Source organism: Chelonia mydas, chromosome 8 (genome assembly GCF_015237465.2).
Source record: "Chelonia mydas isolate rCheMyd1 chromosome 8, rCheMyd1.pri.v2, whole genome shotgun sequence".
Taxonomy (NCBI): domain Eukaryota; kingdom Metazoa; phylum Chordata; order Testudines; family Cheloniidae; genus Chelonia; species Chelonia mydas.
This window is the reverse complement of record NC_057854.1, coordinates 98,760,276-98,783,007: the sequence shown is the minus strand read 5'-3', so window position 1 is coordinate 98,783,007 and position 22,732 is coordinate 98,760,276. Positions and strand designations below refer to the sequence as shown.

Here is a 22,732-nt window from a genome sequence, read left to right as displayed (position 1 = left end):
TAAAATCTGAGAGCAAAATTTGACTTCATTATTATTATTAGAGCTGGGTGAACTTTTTTTCTGTGGATAGCAAGCCTGTCCCAAAATGCACTTTCTGCGGTGCTGAAACTATTTCCAAATTTGGGTCAAATTTGCCAAGTAATTTCAGCTGAATGAAAAAATACTTCAGAAACACTTAAATGTTTCTGACATTTTTGAAATGAACCTTTTGGATATTTCATTTTGAACTGATATTTGAAACATATTGTTTGACCTAAAGGAAATTTTTTCAATTTGCCAAATATAACTCCATGTAACCGGGCACAGACTCACTGGTGGCACCTCCTGCTGGTCGTCTCAGGGAATTAGCATTCCAGCCTCTAGAGCGCCCTCTGTCAGCCGGTGTCTCGCCTTGCTGCTGGCTCTCGTGTCCCTCCCAGGACCCCTGGTGCCCCTTTAACTGGGTGCTGCCCACTGGCAGTACCCCACAGTTCTGGGTCTCCCCCACCCAGGGGAATCCCCCACCCACTATCCCCACCTCGCCTCAGTCCTAGGCTACTGCCAGTCACCAACTAGCCCCCGCTCCCTGGGGCAGACTGCAGTATAAGCCACTCATCACAGGCGAGGGGGTTTGGACCTGCTGCCTCTGCCTATCCATGGCTGCCCCTGCAACCCCTGTACCCAATAGGCCTTCCTAGGCCTGCAGCCTGGGACTTTCCTAGGCTGGAGCTCCCTGGCTCCCTTAGCCTTTCCGCAGCCCTGCTCCAAACTAGGGCCTCTATTCAGGTCTCTCCCTCTCAGGGCGAGAGAGAGAGTCTCTCTGGGCTTCTGGCTCACAGCCTTTATAGAGCCAGCTGGGCCATGATTGGGGCGTAGCCCCCAGCTGAGGCTGCTTCCCCAATCAGCCCAGCTTTTCCCCTGCCCCAGCCCTCGCCCACGGCTGTTTTAGGCCCTTCCAGGCAGGAGCGAGTGGCCACCCCGCTATACTCCAAAACATAACTTTTTGTTCAGAACTAAACAATTTCTTTTTTCAGATTTGTCAGTTCAGCCACTGGACCAAACAATCAATTATTCACCAGTTATTCACTTAATTGTCATATCTCCATTTGCTAGGAGTTCCTTAAACCAAGTCACAGAGCCTCAATAGTGAATTAGGTAACTAGAAGTTTCACAGATCATGTCTGTAGTGCATGAGCATATATATAGCCCTGGCTAAATTCGCAACAACCTGTCCTAATATGCATTGCTGTCAGTGTAAAAACCTGAGATGGATTTGCTCTGGGCTGGATTCTTCATTGTTTGCACCAAAGTCATGGTGAGGATTGAGGCATGTCTCCAATACATTACCCAGTTTCTGTCTCCATTCCACATCCTCACCGCCACACCTGACTTCCTGAAAAGCTGTTTCCATTACTTGGTTCTGAGTGCTCTGCAATTGTTTCCATTTGATCATAAGATCACAGAAATGTAGGGCTGAAAGAGACCTCGAGAGGTCACCAGTCCAGCCCCCTATGCTGAGGCAGGACCAACTAAACCTAAACCATTCCTGACAGGTGTTTTCTAACCTGTTCTTATAAACCTCTAAGCATGGGGATTCACCCTTGAAAGCCTGTTCCAGATCTTAAGTATCTTTAGAGTTAGAAAGTTTTTCCTAATATCTAACATAAATCTCCCTTACTGCAGATTAAGCCCATTACTTCTTGTCCTCCCTTCAGTGGATATGGAGAACAATTGATCACAGTCTTCTTTATAACAACCTTTAACTTATTTGAACACTGTTATCGGGTCCCCACTCAGTCTTACTTTCTCAAGACTAAACATACTCAGACTTTCTAACCTTTCCTCAGAGGTCAGGTTTTCTAAACCTTTTATCATTTGTGTTGCTCTCTTCTGGACTATCTCCAATTTGTCCACATATTTCTTAAACTGTGGAGCCCAGAACTGGACACAGTACTCCAGGTGAGACCTCACCAGTGCCAGGTAGAGTATGACAATTACCACCCATGCCTTGCATACGGCACTCCTGTTAATACACCTGAGAATATTTGCTTTTTTCACAACTGCATCACATTGTTGACTCTTGTTCAGTTTGTGATCCACGAGAATGCTCCAGATTTTTTTCAGCAGTACTGCCATTTACTCCCCACTTTGTAGTTGTGCATTTGATTTTTCCTTCCTAAGTGTAGTACTCTGCACTTGTCTTTGTTGAATGTCATCTTATTGGTTTCAGACCAGTTCTCCAATTTGTCAAGATCATTTTGAATTCAAGCCTGTCCTCCCAAGTATTAGCAAATCCACTCAGCATGGTGTCATCTGCAAATTTTATAATCATACTCTCCACTCCATTATCCAAGCCATTAATGAAAACATTGAATGGTACCAGACCCAGGACAGACCCCTGTTGGAACCCCACTAGATAGCCCCTCTTCTCACTAGAACCCCACTAGATAACTACTCTTTGAGTACAGTCTTTTAACCAGCTTTGCACTCACCTTATAGTAAATGCATCTAAACCACATTTCCCTAGTTTGCTTATGAGACTGTGATATTGGACTGTTTAGCCTTACTAAAATCAAGATATATCACATCTACAACTTCCCCCTATCCAGTAGGCCAAAGACCCTTTGATCACATCATCTACAACTTCCCCCCATCCTGTCAAAGACCCTTTGATCACATTTTCAAGGGCCTACCCCTGTGCCCATGCATAGCCCCATTGAAATCAGGGTTCTGCACTAGCAGATCGAATTGCAAGCTTGGGATATAAGGGCCAGATTGAAAGCCCATTGAAATCAATGAAAAGACTCCCATTGACTCTGATGGGTTTGGGATCAGGTTCTAAACATACAACTCTCCTTTCCCACCATGTCCATCTCCCTGAAGCAGCAGGAGGGAGAGAGCAGGGAAGTTACAACTCCTGATGACTGGGTTCAGTCATGGAACTCAGTAATGGTGAAAATCATTTCCACAATTTTTACTGATGAAACTTTAACCAATTTAATGTTCAAAATAAAAGTCTGGCTCTGCACCTAGCCCCCCTCTCCCCCTGAAAAGTTTCTGCATCATGTTACCCTATTACTTAAAGCTTTATTTAAAAACAAATAAATTCTCTCTGTCCCCGAGTATAGACGATAAGCTATATCTGCCCGCAGGCAGCTAGCTTACAATTTGCAGGATTACATCCGTCATCACAAATACCAGACTAGATAGATTTCCTGCTCTGTTCACGGCAGCGCAGAAACGTATTCATGTGTTCCCAGAGGAACCATATCAAAGCCGAGACACTTATCTCCAGGACAGACGCCAGATGGCACTCTAACATGTTTGATGCACACAGACACCAGAAAGAAGTCATGGCTGGTTGACCGTGCATTCAACCCAGTGAACAGCATGTAGTGACAGAATGCATGATCAGTGAACAGCAATAAACACGATGAAAACGGGCCTGGTGTCAGCATTAATGACAGTCTCAGCACTTCGCTAAGTGCCTGTAGGAGAAAGGGGAGTTCTGGTTAAGGCAATCCACACTGTGAAGTACAACACAGTGACAGAATGTAATGAGCCCTTGGATTGACAGGAGAGGATTATTGGTACATGGCTGCCTATTGGCCTGTATTTAAGAGTCATTAATGATTGCCTGCTCTATGCTTAAATATGGAGTATTTCCAACCCCAGACGTTCACTTCCCCACCTCATAGGGGTGGTAGTGAGGATAAATACTTTGCAAGTTTGTGGGGAGCTATGGTAAGAGGGGGCCATAGATGTACCTAAAACAAACAGTCTTTGGCTGTAGCTACCACACAACGAAGTAGAAATAAATAAAATCCTCTCTTCCCAATGACAGATTAGCCACTGGGCCCAAAGGGGGGGCCCTGGAAAAAATCCGCTGCCCGACGGTGGAAGCCTGGAACCCCAGCTACCAAGCTGGTGGGGTGGGGGAAGCCCCCGCGCCCCAACCTCGCTCCGTGGCAGCAGCGCCAGGCGGGGGAAGCACCCCCCCCCGCAGCAGCCACCGACCCTCACCCCGCCTGAAGCCGCAGGAGGGGGAAAGTGCCCCCTCCGGTGTCCCCCGTTTGAATTGTCTGAAATAACCCAGAGGGGGGAAGTTGCATTATTGATTATCTCAAATTAAACTGAAAGAAACCCCACACTTGTTCTTTACCGATTTACAAATTACACCAAAGGATAAATAAACACACCCATCCCAGCTATAATCCCTCAGTTATGACTGGAAATAAGATGCATATTTTTAACACGAAGGGTTGTTAACCATTGAAACAACTCCCCAGGAAGTGTGGTGGATTTGCCCTCACTTGGAGCCTTGGAATCAGCACTGGATGTCTTACTATCTAAGAGATGTCCTAGTTCAACCTCAAGTTATTGACTCAATTCAAGAATCATTCGTTGAAATGCTCTGGCCTGTGCCATCCGGGAGCTCACAGGAGATGATCACCACTGTCCCTTAGGGGGTCTATGACACTGCAGCTTCCTATATCTCACAGTGAGTGAGCTAGTTAACAAGGGGCTAACAATCCTAGAATCATAGCATATCAGGGTTGGAAGGACCTCAGGAGGTCATCTAGTCCAACCCCCTGCTCAAAGCAGGACCAATCCCCAACTAAATCGTGCTAGCCAGGGCTTTGTCAAGCCGGGCCTTAAAAACCTCTAAGGATGGAGATTCCGTGAATCAGTTGTATTAACATGTTGCTTGCTGCCCACACTTCGGGCTATGTTTTCAAAGAGTCCTCAAGCCAGTCTTTAAACTTTCACCTAACCGGTAAGGTTTAGCATGTACATTTTTTCCCCAACCTATGATTTTGTGCACTGAAAATGGGGCAGTTTGATAGCAAAACACGCACCTAGTCTGTGCAAAAAATTCTTAATATTACTATTCCCACCCCTTCCTCCCTCCCCCCAGCCACAGTTGTAGGTTACATCCACTTGTGCCTAATCTTAAACCTGATCACCTTGATGCAAGAACTGGCTCTTACTATGTTTGTGTACAGCTCCCAGGCCCATACTTAATTTAAGGGTGGTGGAAGGTTGCGGGGCAGGGGGGCAGTTTGTAGCAAATTAAATTTGCTCCTGAATGAGATAAACCTACACTCAAACTGCAGCTCTGACTCCTGGTTCTTTAAAGCTGTCTGACTATTGCTCCATTGTCTTTTCATTCCCCTCACTGGCAGAGCTGTGAGTAACTAGAGCTGCAATTGCAGAAGATGCTCCTGCGGCCTAAACAACTAGGAGTCCTTGTGGCACCTTAGAGACTAACAAATTTATTTGGGCATAAGCTTTTGTGGGCTAAAACCCACTTCATCAGATGTATGAAGTAGAAAATACAGTAGGCAGGTATAAATATACTCCATGCATCTGATGAAGGGGGTTTTAGCCCACGAAAGCTTATGCGCAAATAAATGTGTTAGTCTCTAAGGTGCCACAAGGACTCCTCGTTGTTTTTGCTGATACACACTAACACGGCTACCCCTCTGAAACCTGTCCTGGCGCCTAGTGACAGGTGGTTAACAGCTCCAGGATGCCTGACTTCTGGAGCAGTTTTACAAATGATCAGCACAGCAATTTTGTGGTTAACTAACCCTTTGCTGTAAACAGGCCTACTCATGGAGCTCCCAAACGAGGCATCCTCCGTGGTACTGAGCCAGGCTAAGAGGTTTGGGAGATGGTGTCATTCTTACTCCTTCTTTTAAAAAAATGTCACTGATGGACATAAAGACCCCCAGACCCTCAAAAATAAACAGAACAAGCTTTAAACAAGAGAATGGACTTTCAGTGGCTTATTCCCGTAAACCATGTTTCCCAAAGCTGAAAAATCCAGTCTCTAATGTTGTGCTTGAAACTTTTAATGCCCATTTTTTCTACCAGTGTTTGTCTGGTGCTTTATTTGATGCCCAGGATTCTGCGTTTGTATTGCCGTAGCCCTTACGAAGTCTTAGAGATGGACCAGGACCCATTGTGCTCGGCGCTGTACAAGCACAGTCCTTTGCGTGTGCATCGCCTTCTTTTTAAGTTTGTGTATGAACCTGAGATTTAACAGGACGGGGGGGGGAGGGGGGAATTTAACAAGATGGCCAAGACCCTAGAGCCTCGAAGCATGTGGAGAGAGCCTCTCACCCTCACTTCTTGTCAAAAGCCCTCATAATGTAGTAGAGTATGGGGGGAGCTGGGGGTAGAGGGCCTCACAATCACGGTGTGAAACAGGCTTCCATTCAACGTGCAAGCTTCCGTTGTGGTGGGCAGAGGATAGGAATGGGAGATGGCATGTATGATCCCAGCTCCCAGGGTTTGGTTCCCTCAAAGAGAGTTTTCTCCATCAGGAGTCCCAGGGTTCCACCAGCCTGGGGCCTTCGCTGCCTGGGCCAGTGTCAATGGTATCATTTTTGGCCCAGTGTCTCTTATGTTGCACAGAAATTTGCTGTGACCACCACTGCACACACTTTTAGCTCTGAAAACGATTGGCCTCCGAAACAAGGAACCCTTATCTGGAGTGACAGGCAGAGCTGGTTGTGTTACACTGAGGGAAGGAACCCCCAAGGGTTCTAAGCTTCATGTATGAATACATTTCCCAGGGTCCTGTTCACTCATTGCACCCCACATTTGGGCCTGGGCAGGCTGAGGGGTGTGCAAGGCCCAGAAATAGCCTCTCTGATCCCAGCTCGCAGGACGATCTCAAACTGTTTGAAGGAAGCAGAAGCCTCAAGGCTCCTCCTGCTTGGGGTTCAGATGAACTCCTTCCACTGTCTCCTGGGCTCATCTTTTTCTGACGGCTTATGGGAAGCGGAATGTTGCTTGAGGGGCAACTGTTGAGTCATTCAGCAGCAGTGTGGTGAATAATCCTAGGTCAGTGAGGAACAAATCTACTTTTCTTCCCCTACTTTGGAGGGCCTGAGGGCATAGGTCAGCTGAGGAAGTGGAAGGTTCTGTGGCAGAGTTCAGAAAGACAAGGTGGGGGTTTTTTTGGGATGGGGGGAGTGAGGTCTAGGAGGCATGTGGCCTTGGCAGCAGCTGGCAGAGTGCTATCTGGATTCCAGAACATTCTAGAAGCCTTAAAGGCCTAAGAGTTTAATTCTGGCCACCAATGAAAAGCCAAAACAGAAGAGTTCAAAAACTGAAACTCAACACTCATTTATTTATTCCATTACTGATCCTACTCCATTGTGGCCAGAGTATCTGAGCGCCTCACACTCTGTAATGTATTTCTCCTCACAACACCCTTGTGAGGTCTAAATTATTATTGTCTTAACTTTACAACTGGAAAACCAAGGCATAGGGAGGCTAAGTGACTTGCCCACAGTCTCGCAGGAAGTCTGTGCCAGAGCAGGGACTTGAACACAGGAAAGTGTTAGGCTAGTTCCCTAACCATTGGACCATCCTTCCTCTCAACCAGCCATTCTCCCTTAAATGATCAGTCCTCAAAAACATCAGTTTTATTTTTTAAATGTCTATAAATACCCTCACTAACATAAATATACCGACAGAATATCACTACAAACATCTCATATAACTCTTTGCTATCAAACATCACACAAAATTAATAGAAGCCAACATGCAAACCTCTCCAAAAGACAATCTTCTTTTTTTTTAATTTAACAGTTGTATTCAATCATTTCCCCCTTTACCTCTTCTTCTTCTTCCTTCTTTATTTCTTTTTGATATGGTGCTTCCTAAAAAAACAAATGTGAAATTTCTAACCGTTCTCTAAGGTCGGAATCTCCTGTTATAAATCACTTATGCACATCTTAACCTTAAAAAAAACCTCAACAACAAATCTTCACTTTAGCTTTCTTGGTTTCTCGTACTTACAGATACTTTCTTCCTTTCCTAACATTGCCCAAAACTAGTTTCTTGTTCTCCCCTTCTGATCCCTTAGGAGACTCTATAAAGAGATTCTCCCATTAGTGCCCCTTAGATTTAAACTGCTATGACCAAGGTTAGAATCTGGCCCCTAGAACCATAGAATCATAGAAGATTAGGGTTGGAAGAGACCACAGGAGGTCATCTAGTCCAACCCCCTGCTCAAAGCAGGACCAACCCCAACTAAATCATCCCAGCCAGGGCTTTGTCAAGCCTGACCTTAAAAACCTCTAAGGAAGGAGATTCCACCACCTCCCTAGGTAACCCGTTCCAGGGCTTCACCACTCTCCTAATGAAAAAGTTTTTTCCTAATCCAACCTAAACCTCCCCCACTGCAACTTGAGACCATTGCTCCTTGTCCCTAGTGCTTGAGCTTTGCAGAGGAAGAGACCATACTCAGATCTCTCTTGAGGTCCAGGCTGGCTGGCATCCTCAGCCCCTTAGCCTCCAGAGAGTCAACTGCTCCCCTGCCCCCAGCTGATCCAACCCCTAATTGCCTCACCTCTGCCCCCAGCAGGCCTCCTACTCCAGAACTGCCTCTTACTCCTAACACATCCCCTCACCTCCCCCATGACTATGAACATCCCCTGCTGCTCTTACCTGAGATCATCTTCATATAGGAGCTTTGTTGCTCCCGACTTGAGACTTTTGCTCAGGGGAAAAAAAAGGGGTAAACAATAAACAGACCCCCTTTTAGAGGTGGAAGCAATTAGATCCTATACGCTCACATGACGATGTCAGCAGTCTATGAACAATCACATCTGGAGATTTCTTTCAACCACTTTTTGGCCTGAGAAGACAACAAAGCTCTGGGTTGCTGAGAACCCTTCAGCCACCCAATGCTTTTCATATTTCTCACCCTCACTGGAGACAGTCACTCCCACCGAAACAGTTCTAAGAACGTGCCTTTGTTTCATCAAGGACTAAGGAAGATCAATGGAGTCTCTTCTATTCCGTTGCTAACCAGGAGAATAAACAGAACTCCATCTTGCCCCACCTCTCTCTTCCTACTCCTCAGGGACCCTGGTGAGAGAAGCCAGAGTTAACGCTCACAGACCAGGGTCTTGTTCAAGCAAGAATGCTTGTAGTAAGACTTTCGTATGAATTAAAGATAACACGGCCCTCTTTTGTGGTGTGGCAGAATTCAGCAGCCACCACACCTGGCTCACCAGAAAAGCCTGCTGCTTAGCATTTAGCAGAACTGCAGATTTAAAGAGACGGACGGGTGGAAAGAAAGCGCTGGTGCCCCACCCACTGCTAGATAAAGCACACACAGAGAATTTCCCCTGAGCTCCTTCCCAGATAAACCATACTTACGCGTAGCAGCTATTACAGCATCACTTTGAAAGTCACCCTAATTCTTTAAGGAGGCCCTCTACCCCTTCTCTGCTCTTCTTATGTTACAGTGGGGAATGGACGCAGGGAACCCAATTAATAAGGGGGAAATTATTTAAAGACTCTGGAGATGAGTGATTTAGTTCTGATCCCCAGTAAAAGGGAGCTGAGGAAAGTGTACCTGCAGAGCCTGACTGTGCCACAAGGGGGTGCTCTAGGATGGCACTCTGCCACAAGACTCTCTAGACTGTCCCATTAATGCCATTCAGATTCACACTGCTGGGACCCCGATCAGAGTCTGGTTTCCCGTGTTGGAGGCTTGCATGGGAGCTCTGTGCAGGGACCACTCATTCCCTAGAATCCCCCCGACCAGCTTGTCGTCTTGCATCCCTGCTGCCACCTCTAGCTGTGGCCCAGCAGGGGGAGCTGTGAGAGCAGAGTGTGTCTGGTTAGCAGGCCCACAGGGACCAGATGTGTGACAATCTGGCTGGGCTGGAGGAATGCATGAGTGGGGGAGCTGCAGGTCAGGCAGGATGCATGCCACTTGGCAGCCCTGTTGCATCTGGGTTTATACCTAGATTAGCCATCGAATGTCCCGTAATATGTGTTTGCACAGCACCTCGGGCAATGGAGTCCGGATCTCAGCTGAGACTCCTCGGTGCTGCTGGAACTGACACTCCTTGCAGGGACAGCAGTAGGGGACCGTGAACCTGGGACCTGCAGTAAGAAAAGCATGAGTGTCTGCTGCTTGTGTCGAAGGCCTAAGGCCCAGAGCCTCTAAGCTAGCCAGCCTCCTCTCTTCCACTGATTTCAGCCTAAATATCTTTGAGAACTTGGGCCTAAATCCTTTGGCTGGCAGCTCATAAAACTATTATGTGAGTCAGCCACTAGAGGGGAAAAAATGCCCATCCTCTGTTGTGTGGGTCATTCTACTGTAATGTAAACAGTAATGAAGTCATAAAGTATGGCTTCAAAATGTCTGTATATAACAAAGGACTTTTATTCATTTAACAGCTTTTTCAGCAATTACATTTTCTCCTGACTGAGATAAACCCACATTCAAAGTACAGCTTGATTTTTGTTCTTTCTTTCTTTGCAGCTCTCTCATCAGCTGCTGCTTTCGGAAGCTGCATGACAATTGCTCCTTTTTTTTCCCCGCACTGTCAGGGCCTTTTTCCAACTAGAGCTGCAATGGCAGAAGACGCTCCACGAGGCTGGTGATTAAGAGCTCCAGGATGCCGTGTGCCTGAGTGCACTTTCGAGCAGTTTAACAAATTATGAACGGAGCTATTTTGTGATTAACTGACCCTCTTCTGTAAACAGACCTGTTAACCAAGTTCCCAAAACAACACCGCATCCCTCCTGTTCAGCGGACTATCTCACCGTGAGTGTACAACACCAGTGATTTGCAATCGGCAGTCGCTGCTTGTGGGTTTCTAAGGTCTTGGTTTTTTACCCTAAACAGCCTGCAGTCTGCCTCCTTGATAGATTGACCCTTTTCTTGTCCCATATCTGTGATCTCTTGCTTTCACTGAGCTCAGTGGTTGTGCTCAAGCGGGACCTTGGGTTGAGGTCAAAGGGAAGCTGCTCCTGTCATGGCATCATGCTTGGGGGCCCCTAGGCTTTTGAACTTATGCCCCCAGGCACACAACTGGGTCTGAAGAAGCCCAAATATATTGACCTTCAGGGCACACTGAGAGACTCATCTCATTTGGGGGCATGTCACGCAGTGGACTGGGCCCTTTCAGGGGGAACTGGTCCAGCCCTGTGCCTCATTAACAATGGGGCCTGATGGAGAGCAGCTGGTCTCTCTAACGAGCCAGAGTGGAGCAGGAAGAGGAAGCTGTGGCAGAGCCTGCAGAGAGCAGGAGGTCTGTGACTGGGGGGAGGGTTTGGCCTGAGCCAGAGATCTGAAGAAGGCTGAGGGTGAAGGCAACAGCAGAGCACTTTGCCTGGTGGCCTCTCAAAGCCAGAGAATAGGCAGCATCGAGTGAGTGTTGGACCTTCTCCTGGGGAGGAAGGGACACAAGGTAGGAAGATAGGGGTGTTCCTGCTGGCAGGAGCTGAGAAGGACTCCAGCTAGAAGGGCCTGGGGTGGCTGCTGTTAAGAAGAAGGCTGAGGAAGAGCCTGGGGCAAGCAGAGCTGAATAGGTATTGGACAGATGGATGATATTTTGGGACTCTGAGGATGGTTTTGAACTGTTTGTTAATAAAGCCAGACTCCAGGGAGGGGTGGTAGCAGCCACAAGAGAGCTTCTACTGGAGTTATTGATTGAGGCCCTGAGTAAAGGGAAACTGAGTCAGGGGTACTGCAGAGCTACCTCAGGCCACGAGGGGTGTCTGGGAGGTGACCATGCCCTGTGGCAGGGAAGTATAATCTTTAGAGAGAGTAGGGTGGAGGGTGAGTTATATTCAGGGAGTGTCCTTTGCCAGTTATTTATACAGTGCTTAGCACAATGGGACTCTGACCTGCTTGAGGGCTCAAAATTATAATCATATCCCCTTATTTTTCCCTTGTTTGGTAAGATCTAATTACACTGCTGTGCATGGCTGAGTTTGCTGCTGGTTTTGCCTTGGTGTCTGCTTGTAGTTTTAAATAACTCTTAAGGATGCTTAGAACAGATTGGTTGGGGTGGGGTTGTTTCATGTTTTCCCTTTCTTTCCCTGTTTTTATACATTTTAAGTAAAACTAACTTGGACATAACTAATTGGTAGGTGCAATTCCAAAGGCTGCTTTTGACAATTTGTCCAGCTGGATTTTTGTTAGGGAATACGGATTCCTGCATTTCTATAAGGTACGAGATGTGTAAAGGTTATCAGAGTCATTTAGTGCTGTATTTGCCAAGGAAACTGCAAGCTTATGGCACCTTACCACAGTCCGAGTGAGTTTTATGACAGTGCTTGGATTTATAGAGGGTGTTATACTCTCAACCACTGTAGGTAGGGTGACCAGACAGCAAGTGTAAAAAATCAGGACGGGGGTGGGGGTAATAGCCCCCAAAATCAGGACTGTCCCTGTAAAATCAGGACATCTGGTCACCCTAACTGTAGGCATCACTCTGAATAAAATAAAAGGCTACAAGGGTCATCAGAGAAAATGCATCACTGCATAATGACTGTGTGCAAACAGTATTGCCCTGGGGTATGCTGCTTCAAATCACCAGTGTAAGAATGAGGCCATTTTCTTAGGTTAGTGAACATAGCATTCAGAGCTGGAAGAGGCAATGAGCCCAACCCCCCCAAGTATGTCTACATTGCAGTAAAACACCTGCGGCTGACCCATGTCAGCTGACACTATAAAACTGCAATGTAGACATCCAGGCTCAGGGACCCTGCAAGGGTGGAGAATCCAGAGCCCAGGCTTCAGCCCAATCCCAGACATCTACACTGCCGTCTTAAAGCCCTGTAAGCCCAAATCAGCTGACATCAGCCAGGTGTTTTATTTCAGTGTAGACATACCCCGAGACAGAAATTCTTCCTCTAGTTGCAGGTTCTTGAATTCTTCTAGTGGATTTGTCTTTACACTGTACTAAGATGTTAGAGAAAATCAGAGTGACTTTTATAGGCCAAGCAAAGAAATTGTTCCAAACCTCTGTTTGTTAGTGAGTGACTCAGCCAGGACACAGCTTCTCTCTAGTACAAGAAGTCCAGAAGGTATAAGGAGGCATCCAACAGGCATAGATACAGAGGGAAAATACATACAGTAGGTTCCTAATTCTCTCGATGGGGAGACTGCATGGCTCAGTTGTGTCAACGTTTCCCAGACTTTTGAAAGCTGACTTATACCCCTTCAAAAAAATGAAATCACGCCCCACCCTTTCCTTACTCCCCAGCAAATCTGCCATGTGTTGTTAAAGGTCTACCCAAAACGAGCAGTTAGAGTGGAACATGTAGGTCTTTGCAATATATTTTCCTCTCTTCGCTTGCATGCTTGGCATAGTGAAATAGTCAACAATCTTCCATGTAAAGGTTTCAAGTAGCAACAGTGACATCTGACTCATGCAGTGAAATTAATTTGGCCGTTCACAACTCTGGGTCATGTTCAGGTTCTCTGGAAACGTAGGTAGCTACGGCTGCAGCAGCACACTGGGATCACATTGTCGAGGTTTTTCTTCAGAATGGTTACAGCTAGAGAGGCTCGGAGATTCTGGAGACATTGGAGAGGCCTTTCTGTGCCCACCTATATAGAGTGAGTCACACCACGCCACTTTGGGAAACACAGAGTTATGCAATTAGGAGTCAGATGACGTATGTTTTAGTTCCATCTCTGCTACTGACTCCCTGTGTTTCCTGGGGAGAATCACATCTCTGTGCCTCAGTTTCCCCACCTGTAAATACTAGTGCTTTATCATCACCCCCTCAAAGAAGAAATGTTTGTGGGGTGCTTGGAGATCCATGATGGCTGTCGCTATAGAAATGTAAATGGTTTTTCATGTTAACACATATTGAGTATTAAGAAATTAATCACTGATGTGGCCGGGCGGCCACAATGTCTATATGTGTCTAGGAGAAATAATAATAAAACGGCTATATAGCCATTGCATGAAAAGCCTGCAGCCTGGCATGTCCATCTCCCCTATAAGATACCTTTTTTATAGTTACTCATAAAATAGTTAACATGCTTAATTGGAGGCTGTTAAATATATTCACACCATGTTCTTGACCTCCATAAAGCAGCACCAGGGTTTTCAGATATAGCATGGCAACCTTTGAATTCAACCTTATATTAATGTTTTATGTTATGTCACATAGGCCTGATCCTGCACTCACTGAAATCATAGACAGCATTCCCATGGACTCCAATCAGCACAAAGATGTTTGTTCATGGCATACACACAAAGTAAGTAAAAACATAAATACTCTGGCTGGAAGGTTGTAATGTAACATTACTTTATTTCTCAGAATGCAGAACGAGAAGACACAAGAACCCAAACCAGAGAGAGACAAAGCAGGCTGCTCCCTAAAACAGAGAGGCACAGCTCCACCTTACTCTTGTTTGGCTCTTTTCAGACTGACTGCTTCTAGATAGCACTCCTCACTACAGAGGCCCCTCGTCTGTAAGCATAACCAGGAACACCCTTCACTTCTCTTAAATTCGTACCTTGAAATTCCAACATAGTCCTCAATACACCTCAAATGTCAAGCTCAGTAAGCATTTTCTAATGAACACTTATAGCAAGACTGAGATTGGATTATGTACCCATTAAAGGATTATAAAGGGAATTCTTACTCCTATGCAGACTACCCGGACCTTGGATCTGGGTACACAGGAGTAATCATGGCTACTTTCAGGTAGATGCAGCTGAGGTGGCCTGGGGGGGCGGGGGTTGTATCTTACTGCTAGTATAGGCCAGCAGCATTCCACTGCTCCCAGAAGCAAGGGGGATCTGGGAGAGAAACCGGGACTCCCAAATGAGCAGACTTTGCTGACCTCTCTTCCCCACTCTCGCTTTGTTTGACTCCATCAGGAAAGGCCCCGTTTGCTTTCCCTCCCTAACTGGAAGGCCATGGCATTGTGAACACATATACCATTTAGCTGGGAACTGTTGTGATAACTGGGCCTACAAATTTACTCAAAGTATGAGCTCAGCTGCAGAAAAGTATATGAAAGTTCATAAAATGACACAATAACCTCCCATATAAAATGTTGATGGGAAGAGTTACAAAAAGGAGGCAGAAAGATTAAACTAGCCTAAACAAAAAGGCCTCCTGATATAACTCAAGGACTGTGTTAAAATCACCCTTGGTAAATAAGAAAATATGGGTCCAGAAATTAATGAACCAAAATGGGTGTGTCAGATATTGGGCCTTGTCCTAATTGTTGGACAAAATAATGAGGGGATGGGCTATTCCACACATTGCTCCCTTTTTGGGTCCTTAAGAACAGAGACTTTGGCGGGAGAATAGAGGGAGGTTACTGGAGCGAGCGTCCCCATCATATATGCCACCACCCCAACCATCTCCTGGGACCCAGGATCTTCCTCCTAATCCTCAGAGATTTCCTGACCTAAATAGGCCAAAGAGAGAAACCTAAATGAGATCACCCCACCAGCTCCAGCTGAATCCCAAACATCGCCTGAGATGAAATGGGATCGGACTTAAACAGCAGCAACAACAGCTCCCGCTCATCTCAACTAACTTCTCTCTTATCCAAAAATGGCAATTATTATCATCTTCAATACCGCCTAAGAGACTGTCAGACAACGGGGGGGATTCCCTTCTAAAACTCTCTCCAGCTAAAGGGAAAGGGAACAAGAAACGTTGTTCAAATGAAAGCCTTTCTTAATACTTTATATTTCAGGAAATGCTTTAACTCTTTTCCCTTCTCTTCTGTACCTTTAATAAAAGGTTGAAATAACTTTTAATGGTGTTTTTGCCATGGTATTAAGCAGGCTGAGGTCTCTGTACACCAAACCTCGAACCTTGTTTAACACTGTTTAATGTTGAACAGTGAGTGGCTTATGTAACACCTTTGCCCCATATAGTCCATCCAAATTAATACCACAGACCTTTATCTCCCTCTATTTCACTTTAAAATCTATTTGCAACCTCACCCAAGAATGAGCTGATTTGGTACATGGACAGTAAATTTTCAGGCTAGATTCATCCCTGGCATAACCACGAAAGAATGAATTTGGCCCTTACGTTGGCTTTATTCATTGTTCCCATATACTGAAGTCTGGATAAGCAGATGGTTTATTCTTCCTTAGTGGCTCTGTCTTGCTGAATGTGGCACCATTAGCCATCCTCAAACATTCAATATAAGCCCCCTGCCCCAAATCATGAGATTTTAAAATAATAAAAGTTTGGTTCTTTCTTTATTTGCTGTTTTGTCTTTTTTAGCGCCTACGGGGTACACTCAGGTCACATGTTCAAGCTTTGCTCCAATGTGGTGAGGGCCATCGACTTTAAAGGAAACTGCAGTTCTCACACCACTTGTCTCCTGAAGCTGGGGCCTTAATTAAAACATCAAATAGCATGAGAATGGCAGTAAAATCATGAGAGTTGGCAACACATCCAGGAGCAAACAAACGATTTCAAGGAACTCCGCCTAAATTCCTCCTCATGGTCATCTCAAGCGTCCTCTACTGAAAGGTCATGCAAGTGGCTTTCTGACATCCTTTGCCCTCCTTCCTAAAGATAGGAATTACCTAGGGAGACGAGGGCACTTTCTCACGAAGCAATGCCAGACTTCCGCCTGCCTCTGTATTCTAGGAATTCCTCCCCCTGAAGCTAATGTAAAATATCCCTCCTTAGCCTTTGACAGCCTTGGTTTCAGGTTCTCCTTGCCAGCTGACAATCCTTTCCACTCTTCTGGGCAAGTTGACAGACATAACATCTTTCTTTTAGAAAACAGCCAGAAATCCAAAGTGTTACGGGCAGCAGGCTGTGTTTGTCTTAACTCGAGTTGCAGAGCTTTCACTCAAGCTGTGGATATCCTTGCCTCCAGCTCTTTCCAAAACCGCGAACGTCACCTCCGTCCCTGAGACTGAAATGATTCTGCGTCTTCCTGTCAGAAATAGGTTTGAGAGCCATGGGTGAGCACATGAACCGCCAGCTAGGGGAGGCTAGCACCCAGACCCGCCCGTTCTGCCTGAGCCCCACCCCTTCTGCCCCCTGCTGGAGCCCAGAGCCCCCCCACTGAGGCCACCGGCCCAGTCCTAAAGGCGTGCTGGGATGGTGTGCAGCTGCAGCCCCCCAGATCTGGAGCACGGGAGGGCGGGCAGCCACAGCCTCCCCAGCCCCAGAGCACTGGGTGCTAGAGGACTGGAGCCACATGCAGGCAGTGGTGGTAAGCAGGGGGCAGCGCTATGCCTGGCTGTTTGGGGAGGCATAGCCTCCCCCAGACTATGTGACCCACCACCCATGTTGAGAGCCCTCTGGGTGTGTTAGAGCCTTAACATGAACAATGGCTTATACCAGTGGTTTTTGACCTTTTTCCAATTGTAGACCCCTAAAATTTTGAATGGTGGTGCAGACCCCTTTGGAAATCCTAGACATAGTCTGCAGACCACAGGTTGAAAACCAGTGGTTTGTACAACATGTATTGTATGGCAGGGGAATAAACAGATTTCTGGGAAAGAATCTTTATACTGTGTGAAGCAATGTTAAGGCCCTTGAGCATGACCTGACTGGGGTCAGGGTGCTTTTTATTTTTCATCTTAATCACTGGATAGCGCTGCTAACTTTCTATGTGGGTCCAAGCATCTCTGGCATCTCTAGGTGTATCCCATAAAAAAGGCAGTCAACGGCCTTCCAATTCCTATGGAATCAATCTCACAACTATAGGACAGAACTTCCTTTCAAGGAAAACCTCCTTTGACTGAGGTCCAGTGTAGGAACATCTCCTAAGCCACTTCCTACACTGATCAATCACAGTGATTGTCGCCTGTTTTTTTTTTGTATGGCTTTATGGAAAATTCCTATAGAATTGTAATAAGGTTGACGCCCATAGGTTTCCAAAGACATCTAATAGAGTTCTATATCATTTACTTACGAAACCTACAAAATATAATAGAGAACGGTATCATTATTATGGGTTCATTGAACCATTCTGTAGAATTCTATAAAAGGGATATCATTTTCTATTAAATTATATGATGGTTCGAAGGTCATCATTACATATTGTGATAGACCCAGGCCAGTTGGGTACAGCAGAGTAACAGAAGACAGATATATTGGCCACTGGATGAACAGGGTTCTGTTCCCTGACTGACCAGAGCAGGGGCTGCTCCAGGCTAATGAGAACACCTGACTCCAATTAACCTGCAAAGAGTCAGGTGAGGCCACTAAGCTAATGTGACCACCTGACTCTAATTAAGGCCCCTCTGATATTATAAAAGGGCTCACTCCAGTCAGGCGGAGGAGAGCAAGTGTGGCTGAAGGGCTGGTTAATGAAGACACCCTCAAGTCATTGGTAAGGGAGCCCTAAGCAAAAGGTGAAGAAGGGAGAAGCAGGAGAGCTGTGGGGAAGAGGCCCAGGGAAATGTAGCAACTGTGGCAGTAAAACATTGGCTGCCAACAGCTACTACCATTAGGGTCCCTGGGCCAGAACCTGGAGTAGAGGGCGGGCCTGGGTTCCCCCCAACCCACCACTACAGAAACACCTCCTAGGAGGGGAAAACAGGCCCCTGTCAGGACAGGAGGCTAAACTGTTTTGGCATGAGGCCGTAGGAGCAACAGAGACTGTGGGAACTCTCTCACCAACCTCCATTGCTGGCTTATGATGAAAAGGGCTCCGTAGACTGTATCCGTGGCCCTAGGGAGAAAAGGGGTATGCGGAGGGTTGCTGTGAGCCTCTGAAGCTAGCATAAACCGCCTGGAAGCGTGGGACCCATGGGGACAAGGTCGGAGCTCTGCCACAGTATTCAGTTCTGTACAACATTTCCATAATGACCTTGTCTTCCATCCCAAAGGGTCCTATAGCATTTTATAAGTAGTGTGCCAGACTGTGTCTTCTAAAGTCCCAGATGCTTGTAGGGATGGGAGTCCAACATCAGCAGTAGCCAGAGGTATTCTGCCTACAATGATTACATTTCTACAGAAGCCCTTGGAATCTCTTATTAGTCACGCCTTTCCTCAATTCTCCTTGGAGCCTGTCAATCCACTCCCTTAATCAGCCACAGGGGTCACTGTGGAGCAACTTCACTGGGCTCCAGATCATCAGCCAGAGCGACACTGATTCACTCCAGCAGAGGATCTGCCCTTATCTCCCCTGAGGTCTGAACATGCTGCCTCTGCAGAACTGCCAACTCCCAGTGGTGTGGGAAGTGAAAGACTAGGGCTGGGACTCAAATCCTGGTCTCTCTCCTAGTAATACAGAGCATTGCCACTGGAGTCTCATAGGCCACCATTAAGAATTTATTCACACGGGGGAGTTGTTTTTCGTCTGGAAATACTCCAGGATAGAAATTAACTCGCTGAATATTGTTTTTGATCTCTAGCACATATACAGCTTATTAGATAACTCCAGTAAGATGCTAAACTGAAGCAGAAAACATACAAAACGGTACATTCCATGCATATTCTGAGCAGAGAGAGGTTTGCACTATTGGGATCAGATCTGGATTTAAATCTTCCAAAGTGGGGCTGTGTTTGGATATGGGGCCTTGATTCAGTCCATTGCACGGTGCTAGGAACAGGTCATGGACTGCAAACATTTGGATCTGAACTTGCTCTGGATCCAGAGTTTTGGTTCAGATCCACATTTAAGTCAGAAATGTCATGACATCTACACACAGGCTTGTTTGAAATAGCCAAAGCAAAGACTCTTATATCAACAAATGCAGAATATTTTCATGGGTTTTTTGTTTTGTTTTTATTTCCTCCTGCCCCCAGCCCTCTTGGCTGAGATGAATTTATTTTTTTACGGCAATAAATAACAGAATAATTATTTTTACTTCCTACACAGGAACTCCGATATTTGATTGATGTTGCCCTTTTTGGCATGGCGAATAAGCCTGAAATAGCTCTCCCTGGCACACCTGCCAATAATGTTTTGCGTTAACCCTAAAGAGTTCTGGTGATCTAGGCTTGAATCCAGGAGGAAGGCATCTCTGCTGCTTCCAAGCTGGTTTTCCCTTCCTGGTGTCAGTCTCAGACACATGAACAAACTGTGCTGGGGTCTCCCTTCTGTCATTTCAGCAGCTCTGTTGGCTAATGGAATGGCTCAGGGGTGAGATTTTTAGGACAAGGAGGGGAAGGGCAGGAGGGTGGGTGTCATGGCAACCAAGACCAGTGCCATTCCACCATCCAGGCAGAATGGCCAGTCCTCTAGGGCAATGAAGTTTTCAGGAACTGTTTGTGGGCTGGTAGGAACTAGCTTTTGCTTACAACAGCCTCTCCCCTAGAGCCATCCCTCATGATAAATATTTATCCCATGCCCAGTGAAAGCTCTCAGGTTTGTATTGGAGAGAGAGAAATGCTTGTAGCGGCCTGCTCCCAGCATTTGAGCCTACGTCTGGTGATCACACCTTCAAAATCCGGAAGTGGTTACAGAAGAGATCAATAGCCTATAAATTAGAGACGGGGAGCCATTAGGTCGGTTTGCCCATTGTCCTACCAGTGAGGGTGGGGTGGCATTTTTGTTTGGCCTGGTTTTAAATAACTCCGACAATAGGGTTTCTGCAAGGGAGACTATCCTGCTGAATAGTGCATTTAAATGTTACAGATTTTCTCCACATATTCAGCCTAATTTCCATCGTTCATCTCACTTTCTTAACTGAGCCCAACCTAAGCAGTCCCTCTCCTTCTTCGCTTTCAGTTTAGACCCTTCAAGCAGTGGTGACAATTAGGGAGGAACTGGGAGAGAAAGGTGAATGCCCTCTCCCAAGGCTTTTGCACTTGCTCAAAGCTCCAGAGGCCCTGGGGGGTGGCACAGCATGACCTGTCCACTTTTAAGCACTTAGGAGCTGTGCTGGTCCAGAGCATTGCTCCAGCTGCATGGTCACAACGCCACTAAGATCTGGTCTGGGTTCCCCTTTGTGCAGATAGAGGGGCAGCCAGAACCAATTTCAGTGAGTGGTGTTGTGAGCTGGTGCCCCAGGTCACAGTGCCACTCAAATTTGGCCCAGCCACCCCTCCATCCATCCAGAGGGGTGGGCGGGCAAACTAGTGTTGCTATCTAGTGCACGGGGAGTCTCCTCTTGTACGGTGGAGCACAGGCGAATCCACTGAGAACTCAACTCCTGGCTAATGCACTGTGTGAGTAAGAGAGTGTTTAATGAGGGAGCTGATTAGACGTCATTAAGAGCCTTGGTTTCCAGTGGCTGATTCCTAGAGCTGCCCTTGCTGCTGAGCAAGAGCAGGGGCTAACCCTGAGGTCTCCTGTGCAGGCAGTGAAAGGCAACAGAGAAGCTGCACTGGCCGTGAGGTTCCCCAGTACCTGCTGAAATCACTGAGAGCCAAGTTACGTGGCAGAACCTCAGAATGGGACATCACAGCCACCAGCGGTGGCGGGATGGTGGCCGCAGAGAGACAGTGATAGCAGACAGCTGCAGCAGGGGAATGGCGGTGGCAGAGAGACGGCAGAGGCATTGCCCACCCCAGGGGCGGAAGGTGAACCCCCCTCCCGCCCCCGGCGAACGCACCTCTGAACTCTGGGTCTTCGCTAACCAAAGACAGCTGACTGTGAGTGGGGTGACAGGGAGGGAGAGAGGAGCAGTGTGTTAACGGACATTTGTTTGTTGGTGAGAAACTGAGGTAAAGGACACTGCCCAACGCATTGTGGGGTGGGTGTTTGCCTGTGGTCACATGCTCTTGAAGTGTGGTTGTGGTATTTTCCCAAATTAATGTTGGGTCCCCTTTTAATAAGCTTTACTTTGTTGTACACAGACTCTATGCTTGTGAGAGGGGAAGTAATGCCTCTTAGAGACACCCAGGTTAGTGTTCCCAGATTACTAGGTGGGAGCTTGAGCAGGTTGTATTTTCTGTTGTTAAGAGAAACCATTAGATATTAAACCCAGGGCCCTGTTGCTACCAACTCCACCTGGTACATTTTTAAGTTACATTCAAATGGCAGGCGCTGGATCTAGCATCTGAGAATCATTTTGCCTGAGAATCATAATTGTAAAACTTAACCAAATAAATATTGAAAGACATTCTATAAAACTCCCACACAGACTCCCCTGCAACCTGAAATGTAAAGTAAATGTAGACTTGTGTAATCACAGAATCATAGAAATATGTAGAACATACACATACAGCAGAATCCAGTCCTGCAAAAAGGAGTATAAGAGTATCTTTTATATAAATTGGCTTCTTTCCCATTCCAGAGCCAGAGACACGCCATCCCAATAAACAGTCATGGATCACTTAGGAATCACAAGCAAGTATGAATGGTCCTGTACCCTCCTTGCTCGGCTGAATATTTAATGCTGAGTCGGTACATATCGATACCACTAAATATTCCCTGGTCAGTCTGGTCCTCTTAATTCCATCAAATAGTTCTTCTGATGAAGCCTGGCTAAGCTTCTTCAAGGTCTTGTAAAACAGCTGGCTGTAGGATTGACCCAAGATCTCTCCTGGATCTGTTCTGACAGAGCACAAATTCTCCCTCCCACTTTCTTTTTGACACTGTAGGTGATGGGACCAAATAATTCCAATGCATTCCAAGTCAGCTGATTGTGTTTGAATTTAAGTGTGTTCCCATGATGGAGTCACTTTGCTCAGCTGAGATTTCAGTGCAGAAAATGCAGCGGTGACAAAAAATGGTCAGAGAGCTGCAGTTCATGCAGTCTGACCTGAGTTACCATAGCCAATGTGTCCCACTGAAATAGGTCCCACTTGTTGCAAATGATTACATGAACTTGTGGACTCTCTCACCTTGGCTAGCAGGGTACTTGCTGTAGCATCCAAAAGGTGATTTTATTGTTTTCTGGGTGGGAAATTATAGTTTGAATTGCTGTTTTGCACCACCTGGTGGCTGGCTGGACAGCAACATCGATCTATTGATCTATGGTGCACCCATCACCATTGTGTCTTGCGGCAGGTCGCTTGTACTCCAGACTGCAGGGTGAGCCGCTCTCGGATGTCATGAGGAGAGGAACTA

General features: G+C 46.4%; 1 long non-coding RNA gene across 1 annotated transcript in view; it reads left to right on the top strand.

Annotated features, from left to right (window-relative positions):
- The first annotated feature begins 10,899 nt into the window (after positions 1-10,899).
- LOC122461506 overlaps positions 10,900-22,732 on the top strand; it is a 43,833-nt gene continuing 32,000 nt past the window's right edge. The window contains exon 1 of the long non-coding RNA XR_006283442.1: positions 10,900-11,213. This is a non-coding gene — a long non-coding RNA (uncharacterized LOC122461506). The remainder of the gene's footprint in view (positions 11,214-22,732) is intronic.